The following is a 10,629-nucleotide window of genomic DNA, read 5'->3' on the forward strand; positions in this document are numbered from 1 at the left end:
ACGCTTTTAACTAGGCTAAAGGATAGCCTGGCCTGGTTCACCGTATTAGATTTGAAAGACGCATTCTTCTGCCTTCCCTTAGCCCCCGAGAGTCAAAGGATTTTTGCCTTTGAGTGGGAATCAGTAGATAGGGGGAGGAAGACCCAACTTACCTGGACACGGTTGCCCCAAGGCTGGTCTAACTCGCCCACGATCTTTGGGAATCAGTTAGCCAAAGAATTAGAACAATGGGAAGGGCCGCCGGGAGATGGCGCCCTCCTGCAGTACGTAGACGACCTCCTAATAGCGACAGTGACGGAGGAAGAATGCATTGAATGGACTATTTCCTTGTTGAATTTCCTGGGTTTAAGTGGATATCGAGTCTCTCAACAGAAAGCACAACTGGTGCAAAAGGAAGTGGTGTACCTGGGATACGAAATCTCCAGAGGACAGCGATCCCTGGGAGCAGCCAGGAAAGAGGCCATCTGCCAGATGCCCAAACCAGAGACGGTGAGAGATCTGCGCGCCTTTCTGGGGATGACAGGTTGGTGTCGGCTATGGATCTACCAGTACGGGATACTCGCTAAACCATTGTATGATTTGCTAAAGGAAACCAAGAATATCCTAGTTTGGACTCCCGAGGCGGAAGGGGCCTTTAAGAGGCTGAAGCGGGAGCTGATGAGAACACCAGCCTTAGGTCTCCCAGATGTGTCAAAACCATTCTGGCTATTTTCCCATGAGCGGCAAGGGATGGCCCTAGGAGTACTAGCACAGCAGCTGGGACCACACAAGAGAGCTGTGGCCTACTTCTCCAAGCGATTGGATGAAGTAAGTAAAGGATGGCCAGGCTGTCTGAGGGCAGTGGCCGCAGTGATAATTAACATAGAAGAGGCCAGGAAGCTTACGCTGGGCCAAAAGGTGACTGTGTTAGTATCCCACACTGTGTCAGCTGTGCTGGAACAGAAAGGCAACCATTGGTTGTCGCCTTCCAGATTCTTAAAATATCAGGCCATCCTGGCTGAATCAGATGATGTAACCATTCAGGTAACTAATATTGTGAACCCAGCTTCATTCTTAGAAGGAAGAGCCCCAGCAGAACCCATCGAACATGACTGTCTGGAAACAATTGAAGCCGTCTACTCCAGTCGCCCAGATCTCAAAGAAGAGCCGTTCGAAGTCGCGGACAACTGGTTTTCAGATGGCAGCAGCTTCGTGAAGCAAGGAGTAAGAATGGCTGGCTATGCAGTCACCACTACAGAGAGGGTAATTGAGTCAAACCCCCTGCCTGCAGGGACTTCAGCTCAAAAGGCAGAGCTGATAGCTCTGACCCGAGCCCTGGAATTAGCAGAGAACATGCAAATTAATATATGGACAGACTCTAAATATGCCTTTTCTGTTGTACATGCTCATGGAGCCATCTGGAAAGAAAGAGGACTGTTGACTACACAAGGAAAAACAGTCAAACATGCAGAAGAGGTTCTGCGACTGCTGGAGGCGGTCCAACTCCCAACACAGGTGGCCATAATTCATTGTAAGGGGCATTTGAAAGGCAATACTATTCCAGAAATAGGGAACAGGAAGGCAGATACAGAAGCTAAATTGGCGGCCACAAGAAATAGGGAAGCGGAAATAGCGGCCCTAATACCAGGGGAGCTGGATATCAATATCCAGCCAGATTACCAAGAATCAGATCATAGGTGGATTCAAAGGAATAAGGGCAAAATACTAGAAAATGGTTGGGGTCGATTAGAAACAGGACAGTTAGTGATACCAGGAAACGTGATGTGGCAGTTTGTGAAGGCAGAACATGAGAAGGCCCATTGGGGCCTAGATTCGCTTTACCAATATTTGCAGACCAGAATAGCAGGACCAAAATTATTTACTACTATAAAACACGTTACGTCCCAGTGTGAACGGTGTCTGAAGAACAACCCGAATACAGGAACCAAAGTACACCAAGGAGCCATAAAACCGAGGTAAATTCCCAGGTGAGGTATGGAAAATTGATTTTTCTGAACTCCCAAGAAAAGGGGGGTTTCGGTACTTGTTGGTATTAACTGACACATTTTCTGGGTGGCCTGAAGCATTCCCCTGTAGGACAAATAAGGAAAGAGAGGTAACTAGAGTACTGTTGAATGAAATTATTCCACGGTTTGGGGTACCGAAGAGCATTTCTTCGGATCGAGGTACACATTTCTGTGCAAAAGTAGTGAGAGCAATAAGCAAAGCATTACAAATCAAATGGCAATTGCACACGCCCTACCGTCCACAGGCCAGTGGGCAAGTGGAAAAGATGAATCATCTTATCAAACAACAAATTGCTAAAATATGCCAAGAGACTAATTTGCAGTGGTATCAAGCTTTGCCTATTGCTCTGCTGAGACTGAGAGTCAAGCCAAGATCGAAGGAAAAATTAAGTCCTTTTGAAATTCTGTATGGTAGACCTTATGCTATGCAAGCTGTAAATGGGGATGTCATAGACCAGATCGGTAATCAATACATTTACGATTATGTAATTGCGGTGGGGAAACAGTTTGATAAGAATACTACTGTGATGATCGAGCACCAACCTAAGCAACCTGATTGTAAACTGCATCCGTTTAACCCCGGTGATTGGGTGTATGTTAAGAATCTTTTAGGAAAACCCCTGCAAGAAAAGTGGGAGGGACCTTTCCAAGTGCTGCTGACTACCTTCACCGTGGTTCGGAGTCGACGTCCCTGGATTCCCGGTTGGCTCGTGATCCGCGGATGCACCACGCCCACGCCGGAGTGAAGGTCAAGCAGAAAGGGCTAGATGATGATAAAGAGGACTCGGAGAGGGAGCTAAGGGAACGAGCTTTCCTCATTCCCTTAGAGCCTCTGCCGGGCGTTACGTTACGAGATCCCCGCTCCCAGCGGCGGCAGTTTAGCCACATTAAGATAGATGTGACCCTGATGAAACCCAACTTTGCCAAGCACATTGTGTGGGACTAACTAGATTTCTTTGCAGAGGTTGTGATACTAGACCTCCAATGTTATGAGTGTAGCTACAAAGAAGCAAGGAAAAACGACCACTATTTGGCCTTAAAGAAATTCGCCAACAGACCCATTTTAGAAGCTAGGGAATTGTTTGAAGCTTCCGAACAAATTGTATTAAGGTACACCGCTGGTTACCAAATTAGACCCTTAGAGATTTAGACACTAAACTAAAAAAAAGGTTATTTTACGGGTAGAACAAATTCACATCAAACAATGAGAGGCACAAAGGGTGTCTGCAACTCGAATGATTACACGGGGAAAACCATTTTCCTCCTAATTCTGTTGTTGGCTATGGGCAAACCATTGACCTCATGTGCTGCTGATGTGATTGTTACCCCTGAAAGACCTGTGGTTGGGGTGATGCAGGATATGGATATTAACCTTACTTGTATTGTTACGAATAACCAGAGCAAAAGAGCTGAGAAAATCAGGGTTACCTGGGGAGGAAATGCCGCCGAAGGTAAAGTGGTGACTTATTGGAATGAGGATGAACAGCATGGAAACTCTACCTTATGTCTGAAAAAGGTAAGCCAATCAGACATGGGAAGATATTGGTGCAACGTGACAATTGGTCAGGAGCAGAAACAGGGAATGGTTAAACTGAGGGTTGTTCCTTGGAGATTTGGAAATAGACAAGATCCAGAGTCTATCGAAGTAGTCCCGTATAAACAGGTGCGGGATAAATGGGCAGGTCATCGGGGAAAAATGAACTGTGAGTTCACATTTAAACCAACTTGTACAGGAGAACATCAGGTGAAATGGTGGAAAAAGGAATATAGAAATTGGAGATTCATTGATTCGGGTTATTGGTGGGGGAGCAAAGGACAAGGCAGAGTATGGTTAGATGTCGGGACATCGAAACAAAGCGAGGGAACATATCTTTGTTTGCTGATGTGCGGAATTGAGGGAAGCTATGGATTAAGGGTGTGGTCTAGTCGAGTGAGACGAGAGCTACAGTTCAATCGAACGGAGGAACAAGAAAATTTGATAGTAGGATTGGTGAGAGATTTTGGGAAAATGCAGAATGTAACCAAGATTACAGCCTGTCTCCCCTTGCCACAAGCTGCAGGAGAACCCATTCCATGGGGGATTATTCCAATTCCAGATCCGCCTATTATTCAAAATCTAACTCAGACATGTTACCCGCAAATCAGGGAGAAACTTAAGAAGAAGACCATGAAAGAATGGTCCACTGTACCGAAGCCTTCAGATGTGTGGCAGTGTAGAGCGGATGGAGGGAGATTCGAACCGAAGCCAGGATTATATGGAGGGTTAAATAACTATGGATGGTGTTATGACGTACAACACAAGGAGATAGATGTGAAGGTGACAGAACAGGAATGGGTATGTCAGAATTCAACTTCAACCGCTTCCTTGTGGGATAATTGGGAAACTGTTTGGGGACAGAGTTTATTAGAACACTATACCTATTTAGGGGAGGTAGAGTGGTGCGTGCAGTGGACCGGGAGTAAAAACGCCACTTCCTTTGAAGTAAGCAATTTCCAAACTTCTAGGAGAGAATGGCAAGAACTAAGGGAAGGTAGGGAGTATTGGAACTGTTCGAAGCTGATCACTTGTGATACTCCAGAAGACCAAATTAGTATAGCCCCAGTGAGAGTTTTAGTGAAATGGGGATGTGAGTGCCGTAAGCTGAACCATACAATAGCTGAGAAGACTTTCCAAACTCCTGTCCAAAAGGTATCTTGTATGACTACAACTATCCGAAGTCCAGGGAAATTGGTCTGGGTACTAGGACATGGCCAGTGGACAACCCATCTGCCGTTAGATGGACCAGTGACTCAAATTACTCTGGGGATCCCTACACTCTGTCCTTTCTGGAAGAAAGAATCTCTATATAGGCCAGATAATATTCCAGTAAAACAAGGGAAGACCAGAGTAATGAAGAAAAGGGAAGACATAGACAGATGGCATGCCCCTAGTACTGGAGTTAAACTTGGCTGGGCATTAGAATCGTTGTTTGCACCAATAGCTTCCTATCAAAACAGGGAAATGCTGTATAACCTTTTGGGCCAGACTGAACGGTTGGCTGCAGCAACTAAGAAAGGATTTAAAGATTTTAACCTACAATTGCAGGCTACCTCAAAAATGACAGTGCAGAATAGGATGACTTTGGACCTGCTGTTGTTAAAAGAGCATGGAGTTTGTGGTTACCTAAGTGGCAGAATTGACCATTGCTGCATCCATATTCCAAATGTCACCAAAGAAGTTGAAAAGGATATCTCTGAGTTGCGATGCGTGCAACAAGAGGCAGGAACTCAGAGAGATGAGTCTGAACACAATTGGATTGAGGGATTGTTTAACTCATGGGGGTTGAATATCTCGGGTTGGCTGTCGTCATTAATTCAATATGTGTTAATGTTTGGAATTGTGATTCTGTTAGTTTGGTGTTTTTACAAATGTTTGTTGAGTTTGATACAGAAAGAAGTGGTTCACACCAGGATGATTATCAAGGCTTTAACTCGACCCCGGATCGGTGATGGGGACCCCTAGTGGCACCCTATAGGATTACAACTTGACGAAAGAATTCATAAGTTACAAGAAAAAGGGGGGAAATGAAGCCCTAAAGCAGATAGCCTTCTAGAAGTAATGGGTTAAAACATGGAATGTGAGGCCTGTAAAGCAGGGCCTAGCACTAGAGCACACGGAGAAAGCACAGCACTAGGAAAACAGAGCAACAAATTAGATAGAGCATCATGACAGGGGAAGAGATAGGTATAGGAGAAACTAATGGACTAAGCAGGTTTAGAGCCAGCAATGTCGAAACGATCCTAAGGGTTTTGCCAAACCACGGGATCTAAGCCAAACACACCGGGAATTGACCAAATTAGGAAATGAGTTCAAAAGTTTAAAGAGGAAGACTCATCGGAAAGACCCCGTCTATGATGAAGGCAACAGGAACGACCACCTGAAAATTCCCCAAAAGAGATGTCTCCACCTGCGCTCCGCCCACGCTCCGCCTACACCACGCCCCATATGAATATGCATGATTATGTACCTGATCTGATGTAATCCTATACCCAAAATTGTATATAAGGCTTGCTTTTGCTATGTGAACTCAGAAATCCATTTTGTGATTTCTCCGACGCGTCGTTAATAAAAATACCTCCTGCTTAATTGACTTAAGCTGAGTCTGATTAGGCAGTCACTCTGCCTGTTTGGGGCAAAATTCGGCATCAATAATTACCATTTATAAGTCTTAAGTTCATTTAGGAGCATTTGAATTAAAGCATTAAAGATGTTGCTTTTTGACAGGAACTTTCTGCTTGTAGCTAAGCCTGAAAGAGTTTTGCAATAATAACCTTTTGAAGTACAATTTTAGAATATTGCTTGTAGTAAGGATCTTTGAAACTATAGCTTTATAATATATAAAAGGAAACATGCGTATCTCACACCTTAACAAAACAGGGAAAAGCAGCATGAGAAAGGAAAATGAACATCAACTCAAGGATTTACAGTTTCGACCAATGGAAGCTGGACATCACGGTTATGAGAGTTATAGTCCTTGCAATTAAAAGGTGGACCCACATCTGGAGAGCTGGACCTCACCATCTGGGAGACTTCTTCCATTTTTGGAAGCTGGACTCCCACGATCTGGGATATTCCTTTTCTGGAAACATCATAAGGAAAACTAAATCACAATAGTGTATAGAGTTTTGACATAAAAATTGGGAAATAGAAACTGCTGATGAGTAAAAAGTGGAATAGAAACTGCTGAGAAAACTTATGAGTACTGTAATAAGTAGCAATACGTTTGTTCATTAATACCTAGATAATTTAAACTATAAAAACAATAGCTAAACAGCTATAACCGCTTGTTTAGCAGGATAGAATATGTACCTATGTGCAGTCACATATGGTACCAATCTTTAACTTCACAAGAATTGCTTTGTTTGCAAATTCCACCCTATAGGTATAGGATACCCTATGCAACTAGATATCGCCACATATGGTAACAATCTTTAACCTCGCAAGAATTACTTGGCTTGTAGAATTTCGCCTTATACATATGCCTTAAAAGGAAAGCAGCCAAAGAAGAAGACTTGGGGCCTCCATCCCACGACCACCAGAATGCAGAAAAAGACCCCCTAGCAACCGGAGGAGCAAGCACAGAAGACAGACCACGTCATCCAGGAATCTGAGAGAAGAAGACAATAAAAAGCGAACTTTAAGGGGGGGAAAGTGCACGCCTAAGAGGAGCGGAGACTCCTGGCCTCCCAGCGCTGAACCTTGCTTACTCTCGCTTGCATAATAATAAAGATAATTATAAGATTCTTAAATTTAGTGAATACTTTTATCACAAGTACCCCACTAAATACCTGTAAGACTCAACTATTGGTGTGAAGTTGGAGGGAAAACTTCCCCCACTGTACCCAGCGCTGTATTGCTCATACTTTACCATATTAATTAATAAATTGATTGCTGCTTGAATATTGGCCTAGTCAAGCTTCTTATTTATAACACAGTGATCAGTGGATGCTTGAGAAGTCTCTGTACCTCATGCCCTGGGAATGCTTGGGAGCGGTTGGAGGGGGTTGTCCTAGTCCCTGTCACCCCAGGCCATTCCCCAGGGGATCTCCATCATTCTCACCCCAGGGAATTCCTGGAGGGTCTCCCTCCCTCTCACCACTGTGCCAGGGGGTGCTGACGGCAGTCTCTGTCCCTCTCAGCCCAGGAGATGCTCGGAGGTCTCTGTCCCCTCACCCTGGGGGATGCTCGGCAGGTCTCCATCCCTCTGGCCTCAGGCAATGCCTGTGCAGGGCTGGGGACCAGGGGCTCTGTGTCCCTCTCACCGCTGAGGGTGCTCAGGGCTGGGGGGGCTCTCCGACCTTCTCACACCTGCGGAGGCCGGGGGGGTCTCTGTCCCTCTCAGCCCTGCTGTGACCCCACCCAAACATCATCGGGGTCAGAGGGACAGAGACACCCCCAAACCCCCAGAAGGGCTGAACCTTGGATTTGATTTGGGGCTGAGGATTTAGGAAGGGGCTGGAATTGTGGCTGGGTTGGAGTTGGGGCTGAGATTTGGATTAGAGCTGGGATGGGGGTAAATGCTAGACATGGGATTGGCTTTAGGGCTGGGGTTGGGATTGGGTCTGGGGCTAGACAAGTTTGGAATTGGGATGTGATTAAATACAGAACTGTGAGTGTGTCTAAACATGGAGTGAGATTGAGATCAGGATCAGGGTCAGGTTTGGGACTGAGCTCACCCAGAGCCGGACAGGGGGGATGTCACTGCAGGATGTCCCTGGCATCATCCCAGCCCTCCTCAGGCACCTCCAAACATGGGGGGCAGCTGGGTGCTCCACGATCCAGGTGCTCCCACACTGCCCCTAAATATCAGGTGAGCATTCCCTGAGGGCAGCCCTGACTGTGACCCTTGGGGCTCTGGGATCAGCCCTCACATCCCTGTGGGAGCAGCTGCAGATGGGATGAGAGATTTCCCTCCACTCTTTTTCCTTTGGAAGGGTGAAGCCCAGCTGCTCTTTTCTTCTGGTGCCTCTTCCTCTCCTCAGCTGAGGATGTCAAACTCCCCAGAAGCAGCAAAATCCTCATTCCCTGTTTGCTTGTGGCTGCAGCCTGGAATATTGACTGAGAACAAAGAACTTTCTGACAGCCCTGCTGAATGAAATGGGAGGACATTTGTGAGAAAACGAAGAAATTGTATTTTGATAGGAAATGAAAGGTGCAAAATTATTTCTTTCTGTCCCATTCATTTTCAGTCAGTTCTGGTCTGTTTTCCGAGTGCCACCTTCTCAGCTGATTGTGTTTGTGCCCTCCTTTCTCTCCTGCCTCTCTTTCCCTGCTCTGTTTCTCTCTGAGGGTCTCCCTTGAGCCAGGGCAGCTGCCACCAAAGACCCTGTCATGATTTAATTCCCAATCCGCGAGCTACAACAGCCATGGGTGAAGTTATGAAGGCTGGCAGTGAAATGTCACTGTAAGATCCTGCTCCACTTGGCTCTTGGCACCTTCTTAAGTGCTTTGCCTTCAAGGGCAGGAACATCTTTACCTGGCCGGGAACTGGAATTCCAGCCCCTGGCAGTGTGTGCTATGGATGCCAGAGGGGCATTCCCGAAACTCCCAGGGTGCTGCTCCTGCCGTGCCTCCCAAGGAGCTGTGCAGGGCCAGGGGACAAGGTCCAGCAGCTCTGTGGGCTCCCGGAGCACACAGCAAAGGTGGCTTTGCCGGGCATTTTCCAGCACCTTCCCCGCTGGAAGTAGAGGGAAGAAATGGAAGCGAGTCCCCAACATAATCCTGGAAGGATTGGGCTGGGAAAGGACCCCGCCCATGGGTTAAGATTTCGCAAGGGAGAGACGCCTCTGCCCCAGTGAAGGAGCGAATGAGACCATGGGAACGAAAGCTCCGGATCTACTCGAACTTGGATTGAACTGAACGAGACACGGGAAGGAGAGAGGAAGAGAAAGAAATCGGAAAGAACTCCCAGAGGGACAGAAAGAAATTGGAAAATGGTCTCAGAGAAAAGAAAGAAATAGAAAAGGCTCCAGCCCGGACTCCGCAGCTCCCAGGAACACACGCAGGGAGCAGCGCCTTTCAAAATTCCAGCCAATCAGAGGACGCGGTAAACAATTTTCAGCCAACCAGAGCTTTTCTCTCCGATGACTCACCGGTTGCCAGGCGGGCCCGCAGAGCCCGGCGGCCCCAGAGCGGAATTTGGGGCTCGGGCCGGGGGACGGATCCGCCCCGGGGGGGTCCCCGAGCCCCTGCCCAGCCCTGGGGCCGATCGGGGGCTCCCCCACCCAGCAGCCGGTGCTGCGGGGCCGCGGGGCAGAGCGGTGGGAAAGGGGGGTCCGGGCTGGGAGCGGAGGAAATGCGGGAGGAAGAGGAGAGAGAGGAGGAGCAGGAGCGGGAGAATCGCGGCGCTCGCAGCGCCCGCACGCCGAGCCTGCAGCACCCCCTGCCCCGGGAGCATCGCCCCCAGCCCCAAACCGCAGGGGAGGGCGGAGGCCGAGCTCGCCCCGGCTCCAGCCAGGGGTCTCCGGGAGCATTTTTGAAGAGTGTTCGGAGCCGGCAGATCCCGGACTCGACCCCCGGATATCTCCGGGCTCCCTAAGAGGAGCTTTTTCGGGGGAAGAGGAGCCGCGATCGCGTCTCAGGAGGGTCCGGGGGGTCCACGTGGGGATGGCCCGGTACCGACGGGGCGCGACATTGGTTTTGGGGATCCCCGTGAGAGCCGGGGCTGTGGAACGGGGGACCCCCGGGGCGGGGAGAGGGGATAGGGCGATACCGGAGCTGGGGGACCCTGGGCAGCCCGGAGATGAGGCGGGGACGGGACCCCCTGACCCTGACAGGGGCGTGTCCTGGGGTCACTTCATGATGCTCGTACCCCATCGGTCTGTTTAGCCCAGAAATGAGTTCTGCACCTTTAAGGCTGGTTCTGAGAGCGAAGGGGAGGAGGGAGAAGCTGCAGTTTGTTTTCAGAAACTGCACTCACTCCTCCACATTCCGGCTCCTGGACTGTTGTGATGTCTTAAGGAGCTGGAACAGAGGCCACACGGAGTTAAGAGGAATAAAGTGAATTTTTATTGAAATGCCTTCAAAGGCCACACCCTGGCAGTACCGGAGCCACAGCTGTGACTGTGCCTGGATGGCTCCAAG

The sequence above is a fragment of the Melospiza melodia genome, unplaced genomic scaffold (assembly GCF_035770615.1).
Source record: "Melospiza melodia melodia isolate bMelMel2 unplaced genomic scaffold, bMelMel2.pri scaffold_18, whole genome shotgun sequence".
Classification (NCBI taxonomy): Eukaryota; Metazoa; Chordata; class Aves; order Passeriformes; family Passerellidae; genus Melospiza; species Melospiza melodia.